The sequence below is a fragment of the Scyliorhinus torazame genome, chromosome 16 (genome assembly GCF_047496885.1).
Source record: "Scyliorhinus torazame isolate Kashiwa2021f chromosome 16, sScyTor2.1, whole genome shotgun sequence".
NCBI lineage: Eukaryota > Metazoa > Chordata > Chondrichthyes > Carcharhiniformes > Scyliorhinidae > Scyliorhinus > Scyliorhinus torazame.
In genome coordinates this window covers 142,547,498-142,566,273 of record NC_092722.1, presented here as the reverse complement: position 1 = coordinate 142,566,273, position 18,776 = coordinate 142,547,498, and the positions used below count along the sequence as shown (strand labels likewise).

Here is an 18,776-nt window from a genome sequence, read left to right as displayed (position 1 = left end):
CAAAGGTTAGTTGGATTGGCCATGGTAAATTGCCCCTTAGTGTCCAAAGGTTAGGTGGGTTACAGATATAGTGCGGGGATTGGGCCTTGGTGGGGTGTTCTTTCAGAGGGTCGATGCAGACTCCTTCAGCACTGCACAGATTTTATGACCGTGAAGGAGGAAACCATTGAGACACTGGACGGGTTCTAAATTGAAAAAGAGAAAACATTGGATATGCTGGGTTGTGCTTGTTAAGTCACAGGGACCAGATGGGATCCATCTGAGGATTGAGTAAGTGTTGACATTTGAGTGGCACTGACCATAAATTTCCAACATCCCCTGATACAGGGGTGGTTCCTGAGGACTGGGCAATTATAAATGTTCTAACTTTGTTTAAAAGGGGAGTATGGATCAGCCCAGCAACATCAGGCTGGTCAGTTCAACCTCACTGGTGGGAACACTTTCAGAAATGATCATTTGAGACAAAGTCACTCGGACAAATGTGGATTAATTAAGGAAAGACAGCACAAATCTGTTAAGGAAAATCATGTTTAACTAATTTGTTTGAAGTTTTTGAAGAGGTAACAGAGAGGGCTGATGAGGGTCATGCAGTTGGGATTCCAAAAGGCAATTGCTAAAGTGCACATAACTTGCCAATGTAACAATATGTATACTGTAAAGAAAACAAAGGGTTAACAATTGATGTTAGTACTTCTCAGCACCAGATGGAGATAAGGAGGCGTCATATAAATATCATGTGACTCCTAGGATTCTGGGAGAAGGTATTTAGGCGTGAGAGAGATTAGTTGCATAGTTGGGAGATCTGTAGTTAGAGATATTGTATAGTTTAATGCAATAACTTTTACCTTGCAACTTGTTTGAATCTATTTAAGTAGTGTAAATAAATCAGCTTTGTTCATTTACTTTGCTTGATGTTCCTTCTTTAAATTACGTACTCAAGACATCCTGATTAACAAAACAGAGGACATCACAGCCAACAATGTTAAAGCATTGATACAAAGTTGGCTGAGTGACAGCAAACAGAGAGTAATGGTCAATGGTTGTTTGCGTAATGGAGGAAGATACGTGGTAGAGTTTACCAGAGGTTGCTATTAGGACCACTACTTTTCTTGATCTGTAACAATTATCTAGACTTTGTCAAAATTTGCAGATTACATAAAACCTGGATGTATTGTGAACTATGAGGAAGGTACTGATAAACTTCAAGAGGACCTAAATAGTGTCCTGGATGAGGCATGAAAGAAGATATAAATATATATCAACATCAAATAGGCTACTTGATAAAATTATTATGTTTTATTTTTAAAAATGGACAAAGATTTACCAGAGCTAAACATTTCTCATGCCAGAGGAATTTCTAACCTTCAAAAAACCAGCAGGGTCTGCATTATCTTTAAAGTGGTGCTAATGCCCTCTGTGACTAGCGACAATCAAATTCCAAAGAAATACACCAATGATTTTTTCATTTCTAAGGCATAACTTCAGCCACCAGAGACGGTATATCTGCCCAGCCAGCAGCCCTAATGGCCCAACCGTTACCTGCTCTAAAACACAATGGATTTCAACCAGGCGCCCCATTAGTCAACACGAAACTATCCTGCCACATGACTTAGACTTGAACAGTCTGAATTCCTTGGATCTTATCATCAGTCACAGTCTGACCTCTGAAGAGAAACAGTACTCCAGCCAAACAGCCTGTCGCTCTCTACCATCATAACATCAAGCAGTCAGCAGGAGAAAGAGCTTTGTCAGGTAAATTGCCTGGCTCTCATCTACATTGAACATTGGAACTTGTGCCTTCAAGACTAATTCAACTTTACTTGCCTTCTCCCATCATGGAAGTCTCACATAGAACATAGAACAATACAGCGCAGTACAGGCCCTTCGGCCCACGATGTTGCACCGAAACAAAAGCCATCTAACCTACACTATGCCATTATCATCCATATGTTTATCCAATAAACTTTTAAATGCCCTCAATGTTGGCGAGTTCACTACTGTAGCAGGTAGGGCATTCCACGGCCTCACTACTCTTTGCGTAAAGAACCTACCTCTGACCTCTGTCCTATATCTATTACCCCTCAGTTTAAAGTTATGTCCCCTCGTGCCAGCCATATCCATCCGCGGGAGAAGGCTCTCACTGTCCACCCTATCCAACCCCCTGATCATTTTGTATGCCTCTATTAAGTCTCCTCTTAGCCTTCTTCTCTCCAACGAAAACAACCTCAAGTCCGTCAGCCTTTCCTCATAAGATTTTCCCTCCATACCAGGCAACATCCTGGTAAATCTCCTCTGCACCCGCTCCAAAGCCTCCACGTCCTTCCTATAATGCGGTGACCAGAACTGTCCAAATGCGGCCGGACCAGAGTTCTGTACAGCTGCAACATGACCTCTCGACTCCGGAACTCAATCCCTCTACCAATAAAGGCCAACACTCCATAGGCCTTCTTCACAACCCTATCAACCTGGGTGGCAACTTTCAGGGATCTATGTACATGGACACCTAGATCCCTCTGCTCAGCCACACTTTCAAGAACTTTACCATTAGCCAAATATTCCGCATTCCTGTTATTCCTTCCAAAGTGAATCACCTCACACTTCTCTACATTAAACTCCATTTGCCACCTCTCAGCCCAGCTCTGCAGCTTATCTATATCCCTCTGTAACCTGCTACATCCTTCCACACTATCGACAACACCACCGACTTTAGTATCATCTGCAAATTTACTCACCCACCCTTCTGTGCCTTCCTCTAGGTCATTGATAAAAATGACAAACAGCAACGGCCCCAGAACAGATCCTTGTGGTACTCCACTTGTGACTGTACTCCATTCTGAACATTTCCCATCAACCACCACCCTCTGTCTTCTTTCAGCTAGCCAATTTCTGATCCACATCTCTAAATCACCCTCAATCCCCAGCCTCCGTATTTTTTGCAATAGCCTACCGTGGGGAACCTTATCAAACGCTTTGCTGAAATCCATATACACCACATCAACTGCTCTACCCTCGTCTACCTGTTCAGTCACCTTCTCAAAGAACTCAATAAGGTTTGTGAGGCATGACCTACCCTTCACAAAGCCATGCTGACTATCCCTGATCATATCATTCCTATCTAGATGATTATAAATCTTGTCCCTTATAATCCCCTCCAAGACTTTACCCACTACAGACGTGAGGCTCACCGGTCTATAGTTGCCGGGGTTGTCTCTGCTCCCCTTTTTGAACAAAGGGACCACATTTGCTGTCCTCCAGTCCTCTGGCACTATTCCTGTAGCCAATGATGACATAAAAATCAAAGCCAAAGGTCCAGCAATCTCTTCCCTGGCCTCCCATAGAATCCTAGGATAAATCCCATCAGGTCCCGGGGACTTATCTATTTTCAGCCTGTCCAGAATTGCCAACACCTCTTCCCTACGTACCTCAATGCCATCTATTCTATTAGCCTGGGACTCAGCATTCTCCTCCACAACATTATCTTTTTCCTGAGTGAATACTGACGAAAAATATTCATTTAGTATCTCGCCTATCTCTTCAGACTCCACACACAATTTCCCATCCCTGTCCTTGACTGGTCCTACTCTTTCCCTAGTCATTCGCTTATTCCTGACATACCTATAGAAAGCTTTTGGGTTTTCCTTGATCCTTCCTGCCAAATACTTCTCATGTCCCCTCCTTGCTCGTCTTAGCTCTCTCTTTAGATCCTTCCTCGCTACCTTGTAACTATCCATCGCCCCAACCGAAACTTCACACTTCATCTTCACATAGGCCTCCTTCTTCCTCTTAACAAGAGATTCCACTTCCCTGGTAAACCACGGTTCCCTCGCTCGACGCCTTCCTCCCTGTCTGACCGGTACATACTTATCAAGAACACGCAGTAGCTGATCCTTGAACAAGCCCCACTTATCCAGTGTGCCCAACACTTGCAGCCTACTTCTCCACCTTATCCCCCCCCAAGTCACGTCTAATGGCATCATAATTGCCCTTCCCCCAGCTATAACTCTTGCCCTGCGGTGTATACTTATCCCTTTCCATCATTAACGTAAACGTCACCGAATTGTGGTCACTGTCCCCAAAGTGCTCTCCTACCTCCAAATCCAACACCTTGCCTGGTTCATTACCCAAAACCAAATCCAACGTGGCCTCGCCTCTTGTTGGCCTGTCAACATATTGTTTCAGGAAACCCTCCTGCACACACTGTACAAAAAACGACCCATCTATTGTACTCGAACTATATCTTTTCCAGTCAATATTTGGAAAGTTAAAGTCTCCCATAATAACTACCCTGTTACTTTCGCTCATATCCAGAATCATCTTCGCCATCCTTTCCTCTACATCCCTAGAACTATTTGGAGGCCTATAAAAAACTCCCAACAGGGTGACCTCTCCTTTCCTGTTTCTAACTTCAGCCAATACTACCTCGGAAGAAGAGTCCCCATCTAGCATCCTCTCCGCCACCGTAATACTGCTCTTGACTAGCAGCGCCACACCTCCCCCTCTTTTGCCTCCTTCTCTGAGCTTACTAAAACACCTAAACCCCGGAACCTGCAACATCCATTCCTGTCCCTGCTCTATCCATGTCTCCGAAATGGCCACAACATCGAAGTCCCAGGTACCAACCCACGCTGCCAGTTCCCCTACCTTGTTTCGTATACTCCTGGCATTGAAGTAGACACACTTCAAACCACCTACCTGAACGCTGGCCCCCTCCTGCGACGTCAAATCTGTGCTCCTGACCTCTATACTCTCATTCTCCCTTACCCTAAAACTACAATCCAGGTTCCCATGCCCCTGCTGCATTAGTTTAAACCCCCCCAAAGAGCACTAACAAATCTCCCCCCCAGGATATTTGTGCCCCTCAGGTTCAGATGTAGACCATCCTGTCTGTAGAGGTCCCACCTTCCCCAGAAAGAGCCCCAGTTATCCAAAAATCTGAAACCCTCCCGCCTGCACCATCCCTGTAGCCACGTGTTTAAATGCTCTCTCTCCCTATTCCTCATCTCACTATCACGTGGCACGGGCAACAACCCAGAGATAACAACTCTGTTTGTTCTAGTTCTGAGCTTCCATCCTAGCTCCCTGAAAGCCTGCCTGACATCCTTGTCCCCTTTCCTACCTATGTCGTTGGTGCCAATGTGGACCACGACTTGGGGCTGCTCCCCCTCCCCCCTAAGGACCCGGAAAACACGATCTGAGACATCACGTACCCTTGCACCTGGGAGGCAACATACCAAACGTGAGTCTCTCACGCTCCCACAAAATCTCCTATCTGTACCCCTGACTATAGAGTCCCCAATTACTAATGCTCTGCTCCTCTCCCCCCTTCCCTTCTGAGCAACAGGGACAGACTCCGTGCCAGAGGCCCGTACCCCATGGCTTACCCCTGGTAAGTCGTCCCCCCCACAAGTATCCAAAGCGGTATACTTGTTTCTCAGGGGAACGACCGCAGGGGATCCCTGCACTGACTGTTTTTTCCCAGTCCCTCTTACAGTTACCCACCTATCTCCAATCTTTGGTGTAACTAATTCCCTGAAGCTGCTATCTATGACCCCTTCTGCCTCCCGAATGATCCGAAGTTCTTCCAACTCCAGCTCCAGTTCCCTAACTCGGTCTTGGAGGAGCTGGAGATGGCAGCACTTCCTGCAGGTAAAATCAGCAGGGACACTAACTGCATCCCTCACCTCAAACATCCTGCAGGAGGAACATTGTACTCCCTTCCCTGCCATTCCTCTAACTTTCTACCAAGATCTGGCTAACAACTAAATTAAATTTTTATAAAAAATAATAATAATATAATAAAAATATGGTACTTACCTCAGACCAATGGGTTTTATTATTAGGTTAGAGGAGGAGGGCGGGTGGGAGACACTACACGTGTAGTGTCTCGGGTTTCCTCTCCACCAGAATTTATTGGTGAGGGTCTTCCCAGACGTCCGCGGGTCGACTTCCTGATCCCGCCTAAAAAACTAATTTAAAGAAAAGAGAAAAAGGTCTCAGCTCCTGCTGAAACTGACTCACCACTCACCAGCTGCTCTCACGCCGCCGAAATCGACTGGCCTGCCCCTGCAAAGAGAAGTGCTTTTAAAGGTTGACTTACCTCCCAGCACCCTCCTTCCGCAATGCTCCCGCTGAAACTGACTAACCAGCTGCTCTCACGCCACCGAAATCGACTGGCCTGCCCCTGCAAAGAGAAGTGCTTTTAAAGGTTGACTTACCTCCCAGCACCCTCCTTCCGCAATGCTCCCGCTGAAACTGACTAACCAGCTGCTCTCACGCCACCGAAATCGACTGGCCTGCCCCTGCAAAGAGAAGTGCTTTTAAAGGTTGACTTACCTCCCAGCACCCTCCTTCCGCAATGCTCCCGCTGAAACTGACTAACCAGCTGCTCTCACGCCACCGAAATCGACTGGCCTGCCCCTCCCAGCACCCTCCTTCCGCAATGCTCCCGCTGAAACTGACTAACCAGCTGCTCTCACGCCACCGAAATCGACTGGCCTGCCCCTGCAAAGAGAAGTGCTTTTAAAGGTTGACTTACCTCCCAGCAGCCACTTCCGCAATGCTCCCGCTGAAACTGACTAACCAGCTGCTCTCACGCCACCGAAATCGACTTTAACCTGCAACACTCATCCACCTACCCTCTGAAGGAATGCGCCATTAAACTTTTGATTCTGAATTCACATGAAACCATAACTCTTACTTTTTATTGTGATTTTGCCCTGTTACTCCTTTCTTCCCCTTATTCCACTTTTAGTGTATGGGACCAACAAGGGGCGGATGTTGCAAAAACCCCTTCCTGCATTTTGTGTATGTGTGAAATGAACCAACCCTTCTATTTAACTTATCTTGAGTTTGCTGTGTGAATTATTCATAGCGGCTTGGAACATTCCATATTTAGGGGTTGGGGAAAATACACCAGCGTATATATTGGGAAGAAATCAGAAATCAAAAACACTTTTCTGTTTACGAGCGGGAAACGAGAGGGGGAATTAGTTCTGTTTAAATTAATCCCGTTCCTGTCCATAACAATAGGCTGGTGGAATGGATGGACACTTGGCAGGTGATATTTCATGCAGATAAGTGTAAAATGATTCATTTTGGTAGAAAGAACAAGAAGAGGTGATATAAAGTAAAGCGTTGTAATTCTAAAAGGGTGCAGGAGCAGAGGGACCTGGAGGAATCTGTGCACATTTCATTGCATGTGCATAAACATGTTGAGAAAGCAGTTCCAAAGGCATTTGGGATCCTGGAATTTATAAATAGGAGGATAAACTGTAGAGGAAATAGTTATGATGAGCCTGTATAAAATCTTCTCAGAGAAGAGATGATTACGAGTTGATTCGACAGAGGTTTACAAAATCATAAAGGGGCCGGGCAGAGCAGATAGAAAGAAGCTGTTTCCACCGGCAAAAGGATTGAAAACCAAAGGATGTCAATTTAAATTACCTGGCAAAGGAAGCACCTATAACTGGAATTACCCTTTTGCTATGCAGCATGTGTTAGGGTCTGGAATGCACTGCCAGAGAGTGTGGTGAGGGCAGATTCAATCCTGGCTTTAGGAAGAGAATTTGGATTGTTATGTGAAAGAAAATAATTTGTGGGGCTAGAGGGGAAAGGGTGAGTGATACCAGCTGAATTACTCTTTCAGAGAGCTGGAATGGACACAATGGGTTGAGTGGTTGCATTTTGTGCTGTAATCATTCTATGATTCCATGAGATGCAGTTCCATGGGCTTGTGTGAGCTTCATTCGAACAGCGTAGTAGCCAAAGGGCAGAATGTACATAGTGAGAGTAAGGTACAGAATTAAAATGACAGGCACCTGAGGGCGGCACGGTGGCACAGTGGTTAGCACTGTTGCCTCGATACCGGCCCCAGGTCATTGTCCGTGTGGTGTTTGCATGTTCTGCCGTGTCTCTCACCCCCACAACCCAAAGAAGTGCAGGGTAGGTGAATTGGCCACGCTAAATTGCCCCTATAATTGGAAAAAAGAATTTGGTACTCTAAATGACAGGCAACTGAAATCTTGACGTCCTGCTTGATAATTGAACAGGGATGTTCTACAAAGCCATCACCCAGAATGAATTTGATCTCCTCAGTATAGAGGAGACCATATCATGTGTGGCAAATATAGTGTCGTACCTTGGCTTCACCAGTTAGGTACAAACAACAGACATTTATTTACACAACATGTGTACAGTGTAATGCAGCCACGATGACACCAGTCTGCCTCCTGGATCTAACTGAGCAAAAGCCTGGGTGCTAACTACAGATTTGGGCAGGCGGATCAAGTGACCCTTTAGAAGATTGCTACATATATTATAATAATTTACTACAAATAAACCATGGCTGGGATTCTCCGGTATCCGGCGGGGTGGGCCATACCGGTGCCGAGGAGTGGAGTAAACCACTCCAGCATTGGGCCGCCCAGAGGGTGCGTAATCCTCCACACCTTCAGGGTCTAGGCCGGCAGAGGCGGGGTTGGCGCCGCGCCAACCGGCACCGAAGGGCCTCCGCCGGCCGGCGCGAGTTGGCGCATGCGAGAGAGCACCAGCGTGTTCTGGCACATGCGCAGAACCACTGGCGTGATCTCAGCGCATGCGCAGGGGGTTTCTTCTCCACACCGGGCATGGCAGAGCTTTACAGTGGCCTTCGCAGAGGGAAAGAGTGTCCCCAAGGTACAGGCTCGCCCGCAGATCGGTGGGCCCCGATCTCGGGCCAGGCCACCATGGGGGGCCCCCCGGGGCCAGATCCCCACGCGCACCCCCCGAGGACGCTGCAGGCCACCCGCAGAGCCAGGTCCTGCCGGTAAGAACCTTCTGTAATTTACGACGTCGGGTCTGGCCGAAAACGGGCGGCCGCTCGGCCCATCACAGAGCAGAGAATCGCCCGGGGGGGCACTGCCAACGGCCCATGACCGGCGCGACACGATTCCCGCCTCCGCCAAAAAAACGGTGCCGGAGAATTCGGCAGCCGGCGTCGGGGCGGCGGGGCGGGATTCACGCCGCCCTCCGGCGATTCTCCGGCCCGGCGGGTGGTCGGAGAATCCCGCCCCATGTTTTCACTTGGACAGAATGTTTGTGGTATTGGACAGTGAGAAGGGAGGAGGCAAATGGGAACATGCTTCCCTTAGGGGTGGACCAGGATGTCAAGGAAAGAATAGTTCCTTTGAAATGAAGAAGGTGAGTCGGGGTGGGGGAGTGCGGTGAAGATGTGTTTGGTGGCATCAGTAAACATGGCACGAATAGGAAGTAGCAGTGGATGATCCGTTTGAGTACTTCTCTTTTATCCATGTTTGAATCAAGGCTGTGAAGAAGTCAGTAGCTGAGTGGACAGAACCCAAACTGAGCGTATCAGTGAACAGGTTATTGGGAAGCAAGTGCCACTTAATAGCACTGTTGATGATCCTTTCCATCACTAGGTACCATTGTATGGGGATCAATATCACAAGTAGCTAGCATCAGTTGAAACTAGCCTGAAATGCCTAAACCTAGTCTGTACCTCTGTGGATAAGTGCCTTGTGGCTGGAGCAAAATCTGGGAAGCTTATAAGATGATAAGGCATAGGAGCAGAATTAGGCCACACGGCCCATCGAGTCTGCTCCGCTATTCAATCATGGCTGATATTTTTCTCATCCCCATTCTCCTGCCTTTTCCCCATAACCTCTGATCCTCTTATTAATCAAGAACCTATCTATCTCTGTCTTAAAGACACTGATTTAGCCGCCACAGCTTTCTGCGTCAAAGAGTTCCACAGACACACCACCCTCTGGCTGAAGAAATTGGATTGGATTTGTTTATTGTCACGTGCACCGAGTGAGAGAGTGTAAATCATGATGACCATTGTGTTTGTCACTGAAGCTGGAAAAGAGCCTGGATCCAAACTCAATACTGACACTTTTTTAAAAAAATAATTAAATTTAGTTCTGCGAGCAGCTCAGATCATTTAGTACATGAAAAGAAAATAAACTAAAAAGAAAGTACATAAAAGGGCAACACAAGGTCCACAATGTAAATACATAGACACCGGAATCGGGTGAAGCATACAGGAGTGTAGTATTAATCAGGTCAGTCCATAAGTGGGTCCTTTAGGAATTTCTCCTCATCTCTGTTTTAAAGGATCATCCCTTTAGTCTGAGATTGTGTCCTGCTTATGTTTTTCCTACAAGTGGAAACATCCTCTCCACATCCACTCTATCCAGGCCTCGCAGTATACTGTAAGTTTCAATAAGGTCACCCTCATCCTTCTAAACTCCAATGAGTTTAGACCTAGAGTCCCCAACCGTTCCTCATACGACAAGCTCTTCATTCCAGGGATCATTCTTGTGAACCTCCTCTGGACCCTTTCCAAGGCCAGCACATCCTTCCTTAGATATGGGGCCCAAAACTGCTCACAATATTCCAAATGGGGTCTGACCACAGCCTTACATAGCGTCAGAAGTACATCCCTGGTCTTGTATTCTAGTCCTCTCGACATGAATGCTAACATCACATTTGCCTTCCAAACTGCCGACTGAACCTGCATGGTAACCTTAAGAGAATCGTGAACAAGGACCTCCCAATCTTGGTGAGCTGAATCTGATGTAGAGCCTCTAATCACAGCCTCGCCTACCTCTCCACGTGTTCACTGATCTCCCAATCACATTTATCGCTTTTCCAATTTCTGCCACCGCTTGTATTTAATCAGTGGGTTTTGATGGCCAGGTCATGGCCTCCTTTATTTATTCTGAAGTAGGGCCTCACACACCTCTCTGCACTGCAACTCAACAGGCTTGCATATGAGAAAGACCTGAGAATAAAATGTGGAGCAGGGAAATAGCAAAGGAGAGGGGTCGTCACTTGACAGATAGGAACAAAGAAATGGTGGTGACAGTGAGCTTCCTCTCGCAGATCATATTCAGGCAGCACTTACACTGTCCCTTTAGGGCCCTGCAACAATGGGCTGAATTCTCCGCTGGCGGGATGCTCCATTTTGCCGGCAGCCTGGGGGTTTTCCGACGGCGTGGGGCTGCCCCATTGACCTGCCGGCGTAACGGAGCATCCCGCCGGCGGGATGAAAAAGAAATGTGACGTGGTGGTGCGGAGAATCCAGCCCAAGTGTTAAAATGGGGTTATGTTGGGAAATAGTTTGGGAAGCATTGCTCTGACACATGCATGTTTAGCAGAACCTGCCATGGAAGGAATGAAGACCCTATAAAAAACAAGATTTAGTGGGGGCAGAGGTGGAATACATGGAAATTTGTTTTGATAACATCAAGCCAAGCATTTATAACAAGAACATATGTATAATATTTTCATTATTGTACAGCATGTTGTATGGATCTACCACATTAGCTGAAGATCTTTTGCTAAATTGTCCCAAAATGATTTACAATGACTGTGGAGACTATTGTGCCCACTGTAGTAAGTAGACATTTTCAAGGTGGCCAAAATGGGGTCTGGAGCTGCAATGCCTGATTAGCCTACCTTTGTTGCAAGACATTTTGGTAAAGGAAGTAGGTGCACATTCGGAAAGGTTGTCCGGAGAATGATTAAAACCCCAATTGCCAATTAAATTGAATCCTAATGCTCATTAAAGGGGCAGCACAGTGATTTGATGGTCGGCGCTAAAATTACCAACCTCTCCTGACAACAACGATGAACACCAGTTCATAAAAAGTGAAGAACATTGCAATTGCTACTTAAAACCATGGTCAGCTTTCATTCTTTACTCATTGCTGAATATGGACTATCTTTTAATTGTTACAACACTCTGGGCTAGTGCGTGGTCAATTCCAACCCAACTTGACCAGAGTCACAACACAGTTGAAATTAACTCCTAATTTTTAAAAATACCCACGCCTTTGGTCTTTGGCTGCCCAATAACTACAGTCACCAGGTTTGTAAATGTAAACATAATAAACGTTTATGAATAACAGTAACTATAATTAAATAGGCAACAAATACAACTAGATAACTACCGTCTAATTTCTGACCCCATCCCCCTCCCCCTTCCTCCCACTCCCCTTTAATTTGTCCCACACAAGACAAACACAGAGGGATAGGACAGGGGTTAAAAAATATTAAAATAATAAAAGTCTCTTTCAGATGGGCGTCTTCCTGTTAGATTCTTTCTTCTGTCTAGGCCTACAGTTGGATGATACCTTTGCCATAAGTCTGTAATGGTTTTCACTGTAGACTCATTGGGGTCTAGAGATCACTTCCCCTGCCTCCTTTAAAGATCCATGGGCAAAAATCAATAATGACAAAATAAAAGAAATAGGAAATAAGGGAATCAACAAGAAGGACTTTTAGATAACACACATCAGGAGGCTGTCTAAGACATTTTGTCAAAAGATCACACGCACTTTCTTACACATTTTCCGGTAATTCTCCGAGGACTTCACCTAAGCAAAGTAAAAGCTGTACTGCTGTGGGAGACCTCAAAGCAGTCACCAGGAGAAAGGGAGTGTTTGGGCATGAGGATCTTGCTAGGGATCTCTATAAGCCTGGAGGAGGAATAGGACAAGGAGATGCAGCTGGATAGAGCAAGAGCAGCTGTTGGAAATGGGAGGGTGAGGAGGGACAGAAGGGCGCTGGATTCCTGGTGATTTTCTGCATGCTCGACAAGCTGATCATGAAACCAGTTATTATCACCAGTAATTATTGGCAGAGGGTCAACCTCACAAGCCATAAGAGGAGGATAAGGGGGTTGAGGAGGAGGAAGACGATGAGGGGGACCAGATAAGCATCAGGAGAATCCAAGTAGATGGTTCACACCTCGGAGAGATATTTGTTGCTACCTTTTGACTGCGTTTGAGTGCCATCCTCATCATCAGATTTTGAAGCTGGGCAGGAGGAAAAACCATTTAAGACTGAGATGAAGAGAAATTTCTTCACCCAGAGAGTGGTGAGCCAGTGGAATTCGCTACCACAGAAAGCACTGAGGCCAAGTCATTGTTTGCTGTCAGGAAGGAGATAGATATAGCTCTTGGGGCTAAAGGGTTCAAAGGATATAGGTGGAAAGCAGGAACAGATTATTAAGATGGATGGTCAGCCATGATCATAACGAATAGGGCCGAATGGCATACTCCTGCTCCTATTTTCCATCTTTTTATGTTTCTATAAAGCACTGCTAGCGCATGCCAAGTGACTGAAGCTCTATTACTAAATCCACCTACTTCTCAATCCTTTCAACTGCTCTCCCACATAGATCCCAGTAAAAAAAAAGACCACTGATTCCATCTTAACCCAATTACCATCATCACCCTTTATTTTTTTTTAAATATTTTTATTCTCCATTTTCACATTTTCTTCAAAATTTACAAACAGTAAACGGTAATGAATACAATGTCAATCCCCTTGTCAACAACAACAATCCCATCCTCCCACCCCCCCCCACCCAAACAACCACCCACCTGACAATATAAGCATCAAATAAAACGAAACCTCCCAAGGAAAAAAAAAGAAAAAAAAAAGAAAAAGGAATCAGGAATCGCCTCTGGTCACCATTGACATATATAGTCCACCCCCCCAATCCCGCCCTAATATTCAATGCCATCCAATCCCCGAAAGAGTACCGTGAATGACACCCATGAATTGTAGACCGCCCCACCTCCCCTCCCAGACTCCTCCCCTCCACTCACCAAAACCTGTTCTACCAGGCTCCGATGGCCACAGCCCCTCCCCCACCTCACTTCCGTTCACTGGCCGGCTTAAACCGGCCAGCGTAGAAGCCCCCGCCTGGGTCTCCTTCCCCCTTGCCCGGTTCCAGGAAAACTAAGAAATCCCCTTTAGCACACAACCCCAGCATTCACACCCATGCCCCAAAGAACCATCATTGCAAATGAAAGTCCCAACTCTTCCCTTGTCCAAATATACAGCGGCGACTCATTTAGTACATACACCAACACACAGTGAAAAATAAAGTTACATGAGGCTGCATCGGTACACGACCCACTCTCAGTCCCATTTCTCAATCCTGCCACAGTCCTTCTGCCTTCGCAAACTCCTCCGCCTCTTCCGCCGTCCCAAAATAAAAGTCCTTGGATTTGTAGGTCACCCTCAACTTAGCTGGATACATTATGCCGCACTGCACCTTGCTGATGTACAGTGCCTTCTTCACCTGGCTGAAGGCTGCCCGCCTCCTCGCCAACTCCACTGTGAAGTCCTGGTATATGCGTATACCAGCTCCAGCCCACTGCACCACCCGCTTCGGCTTTGCCCAGCACAGGACCTTCTCCTTCACGCTGTACCTATGGAAACAAACAGTTACTACTCTTGGCAGCTCACTCGCCTTTGGTAAAGGCCTCCACAACCGATAAGCCCGATCCAATTCGTATCGAGAGGGATCATTGCCCTCCCCCAATAGCTGCGCCAACATCATGGCAAAATACTCCGTCGTCCTCGGGCCTTTCACCCCTTAAGGCAGGCCCACAATCCTCAGATTCTGCCGCCTGGATCTGTTTTCCAGGTCTTCCATTTTGGCTCGCAGACCCTTGTTGGTCTCTATCACCTTCCGCAGCTCCTGCTCCATCGAGCTGAGTTGATCATTGTGCTGCGATAGTGCCTTTTCCCTCCCTCTTCCTTCAGTGTCTCGCCTTGGTCCCGCACCTCCGCCGCTGCGCTCGATACCGCCGCCCTCACCAGGGCAATCGCCTCCTCTACCAGCACTTTCAATACCGCCCCATCTCCTTCTTCATCACTTCCATGTGCTTTGTGAACTGTTTTTCAAGTTCCACGGCCATCACCTTCGTCATTTCTTCTGCTGTGAGTGATGCGGCCTCCCCTGCTGCTCCAGCCTCCGCTTTCCTTACAGTTCCCGCGCTGACTTTTCCACTCACCGGCGGACTTTCATTAACCCCCTTTTTCACGGCCGTTTTTTTCCCAAACTTGGACATTTCTCCTCACTGTGCCTTCTTACAACTTTCTCAGCCTCCGTTGCCCCTGGGACCGGGCACTAAAAGTCCGAAAATTCTATTCCGAATGGGAGCCTCCAGTGTGCGGCTGCCTCCCGCCCACCGGCATCGGAAGTCCCCCTTTATTAACAGCAAAAATAAAAATAACAAAAACATGATAAAACTACCTCTTTCAAATATTGAACTTTTCACTGGTGCTCATCCTTGGTAACTATCTTAAGCTCTCTTGTTTATCCTGGAGCTTCAACAAAGTGCAATTCCAGTGGCAGCAGCAGTCAAGGTGATTGGCTGCTGAGAAACAGAATAGGGCAGTTCAGATATCCTCCTGCAGAGGCTGTGGGCTGTGATGGGCCCACTCATGTCACATTATCCTAGCGTGGCTTTGGGCAGTCTGGGATGCCAGGCTGTGAGGCAACTGTAAGGGAAATGGTGGACTGGTGCAGGGGGAGGGGTGATGGGACAGCATTGCAGCCATCCAGAAATAGGCCTCTAGGATTCTCCTGTATGATTCTCACACCATGTAGTAAGTCATCACGGGAGTGTTAGTAATCAAAAGCTGACACCAAACCACACGAGTGATTTTGAAGCAGATGACTACCTCAGCAATCTCCTCCCACATCCACCATAATTGTCACCTCTGTGGCTTCTTCCCTCCCTGCGGATACAGGTAGTCACTTCTCCACTGAATCTCCTCCACAAGGGTGTCACAAATGCTGCTCTAAGAGCCTCTGGGCCATTTCTCTCAATGCCTGAGCCATCCTGATGTATGTTGTCATTTGCCAGTCCTTTTCCCTCCACTGCATCACTTTGTTGACTGCTGTGTCACCGTCAGATACCACATCAGACAGAGAGCTGAAGTACGTTATTACAACTGTGGGAAACAAATTGCAGAATCAAACCTTTTATTTTGTAGCTTAAATCTAACCCTGTGCTCCCTTTTTCCCCATGCTTGCATTTGGCTATTTCACGAGAAGCATTCAGCTGCCCTGCTGTAACATCCCACAAAAAATGAGTAATCAAAGGAGATCAAAGGTCAAAGCTATTCCCCTAACCTTCCAAATAACAATTTGCAGATTTTCAAAACACAAATGTGTGGCTGCTACCAAGAAGTTCAATCAATAATGAAAGGATATAGCTGGATTATAGATTAAGCATAAACACTTTAATCCACTTAATCTGTAGCATAACTAAATTGAAAAGCCGCTCTTGCATTTTGCAATCTGACACAATTTGCAAAATATTTCACGTTTTTATTATTCATTTACTTACATTTTTTCCACCAAGTTACAGCCTATAATAGATCGTTATGTCAACAACCATTGTTCAATAAATGACGAGCCTGGGCACAAACAAATTAGACTCTGTCAATATTGCAATAGAATGTCAATAATGAAAATATCATAAGGTCCCTGACAGAAAACAGTTTTTAAGATTGAAACTCTTTTTATTCATTGTGGTTGTGTATTGATTTGTGCTTAGGACAGAATTATTTAACTTGGGAGCAAACATTGCATTTGCGTAAAAGAGTAAAGAACAAACTTTGAACTCAGTGGTTTTATCAACAGCTTCAGTGATTTAAAATAGCATTTTAACTTGTACAAAAAAAAATCAAGATTTCCCACAGAATTTTAATGTGGAAATAAATGCACATAAAGTAATTTTAGATGTAAATGATTTTGAAATGCCTATCTTAAAAAAGCTGTAGTAGAATATTATTAAACAGTGGATTAGCATAATATCAAAAGTCCAGCAGAATTGATCCCTCATCATAGATCCAATGATCATATACTATAATAACTGTTATGTTTTTCTTTATTCTTTCATGGGATGTGGGTGTCACTGGCAAGACCAGCATTTGTTGCCCATCTGAGTGACTTGCATGACCATTTCAGAATCAACCACATTGCTGAGGGCGTGGAGTCAAGCCAGGTAAGGCCAGCGGATATTAAGGACGTTAGTGAACCAGATGCATTTTTAAAACAATCAATGATAGGTGCGATAGTCATCATTACTTTATATTCCAGATTTATTCATTGAATTCAGATTCCACCTGCTATCATGGTCAGATGTTTTTACCCATATCCCCTGAGAATTATCCTGAATTACCAGTCCAGTAATATCCCACTATGGCATCATTTTATGATTATTGCGCTGAGAAAAAAAAACATCTGAATAAACCTATAGCATGCCATTTAATTACCTTGACTGAATGAAAAGGCAACCTGTTATGAACACCTTACCAGAATTAATCCCACATTAGCTTGTATTACACATTTTAAGAAAGCTATTTGAAGAGACCTAAAATTATAGGGCTGAGTGAATCACCCATTACAGAAATATAAATGTAGCCCTAAAATCGAACAAGGGACTCACCTAATTCACAACTAGTGTGTGTTCTTCTGGCTGGACAGAGTCTGGGAAAGCTGTTAATGAAGCAATACCGAGCTCCCTGTTCTTAACTCCCAGGTTAAGATCGTGGGTGGGATTTTCCGACCCCCCACCGGGTCGGAGAATCGGCGGGGGCTGGCGTGAATCCCACCCCCGCCGGTTGCCGAATTCTCCGGCACCGGATATTCGGCGGGGGCGGGAATTACGCCATGCCAGTCGGCGGGCCCCGCCCCACGCGATTCTCCGGCCCGCGATGGGCTGAAGTCCCGCTGCTGGAATGCCTGTCCCGCTGGCGAGAATCAAACCACCTCTCTTACCGGCGGGACTAGGCAGCGCGGGCGGGCTCCGGGGTCCTGTGGGGGGGGGCCACGGGGCGATCTGGCCCCGGGGGGGGTCCCCACGGTGGACTGGCCTGCGATCAGGGCCCACCAATCCACGGGCGGGCCTGTGCCGTGGGGGCACTCTTTTCCCTCCACCTCGGCCACAGCCTTCACCATGGCCGACGCATAAGAGACAACCCCCCTGCGCATGCGCGGGGTTGACGTCAGCAGCCACCGACGCTCCAGCGCATGCGCAGACTTCCGCCGGCCGGCAAAGTTCTTTCGGCCCCGGCAGGCATGGCGCCAAATGGCTTTCTTGCCGTCTGGCGGCGCGCCAACCACTTCGGCGCGGGGCTCGCCCCTCAAGGTGAGGGCTTGACCCTTAAAGGTGTGGAGCAATCCACACCTTTGGGGTGGCCTGACGCCGGAGTTGTTCCCGCCACTCCATCCCGCCGGGACCCCCCCACCCCGCCGGGTAGGGGAGAATCCCGGCCCCTATCTGTTTACAGTTTAGAAATCCAGCACAGAGATGGTGAATTTTCATCAAAAGGAACTCGTTGATTTCTCCAGCTCATTTACTTGAAATTTGCAAAAGTTTAATTATGCTCACCCAAATGGGATGGCATGGTAGTGCAGTGGTTGGTTGGCACTTTTGCTTCACAGTGCCAGCGTCCCAGGTTCAATTCCCGGCTTGGGTCACTGTCTGCGCGGAGTCTGCACATTCTCCCTGTGTCTGCGTGGGTTTCCTGTGGGTGCTCCAGTTTCCTCCCACAAGTCCCGAAAGACGTGTTGTTAGGTAATTTGCACATTCTGAATTCTCCCTCTGTGTACCTGAACAGGCGCTGGATTATGTCGACTAGGGGCTTTTCACAATAACTTCAGTGCAGTAAGCCTACTTGTGACAATAAAGATTATTAAACAATTTAAAAATAACCAAGTCAAAGACCAATACCTGAAGGTTGGATTTTATTGATCTAAGAAGTGTTTTGATCAACATAAGCCTTTGTAAGAGAGGCGTTGATGTGAAGTGTTCTAACTTTTGAGTAGTTCAGCTGGATTTTCTAATTAACACTACTTTAAAACTGGTGTCACAGTAATGTGACTTGTGCACGAGTGGGTTTTTAATCTTTGATTTCATCGGCTTATCAAACATATATTGAATTGTTTGAAAAGGACT

General features: G+C 46.5%; 1 long non-coding RNA gene across 2 annotated transcripts in view; it reads left to right on the top strand.

Annotated features, from left to right (window-relative positions):
* Positions 1-18,776, top strand: part of LOC140393112 (uncharacterized) — an 84,625-nt gene that overhangs the window by 1,308 nt on the left and 64,541 nt on the right. For both annotated transcript variants that reach the window (XR_011935493.1, XR_011935492.1), the window contains exons 2-3: positions 1,474-1,752; positions 16,739-16,820. This is a non-coding gene — a long non-coding RNA (uncharacterized lncRNA). The remainder of the gene's footprint in view (positions 1-1,473; positions 1,753-16,738; positions 16,821-18,776) is intronic.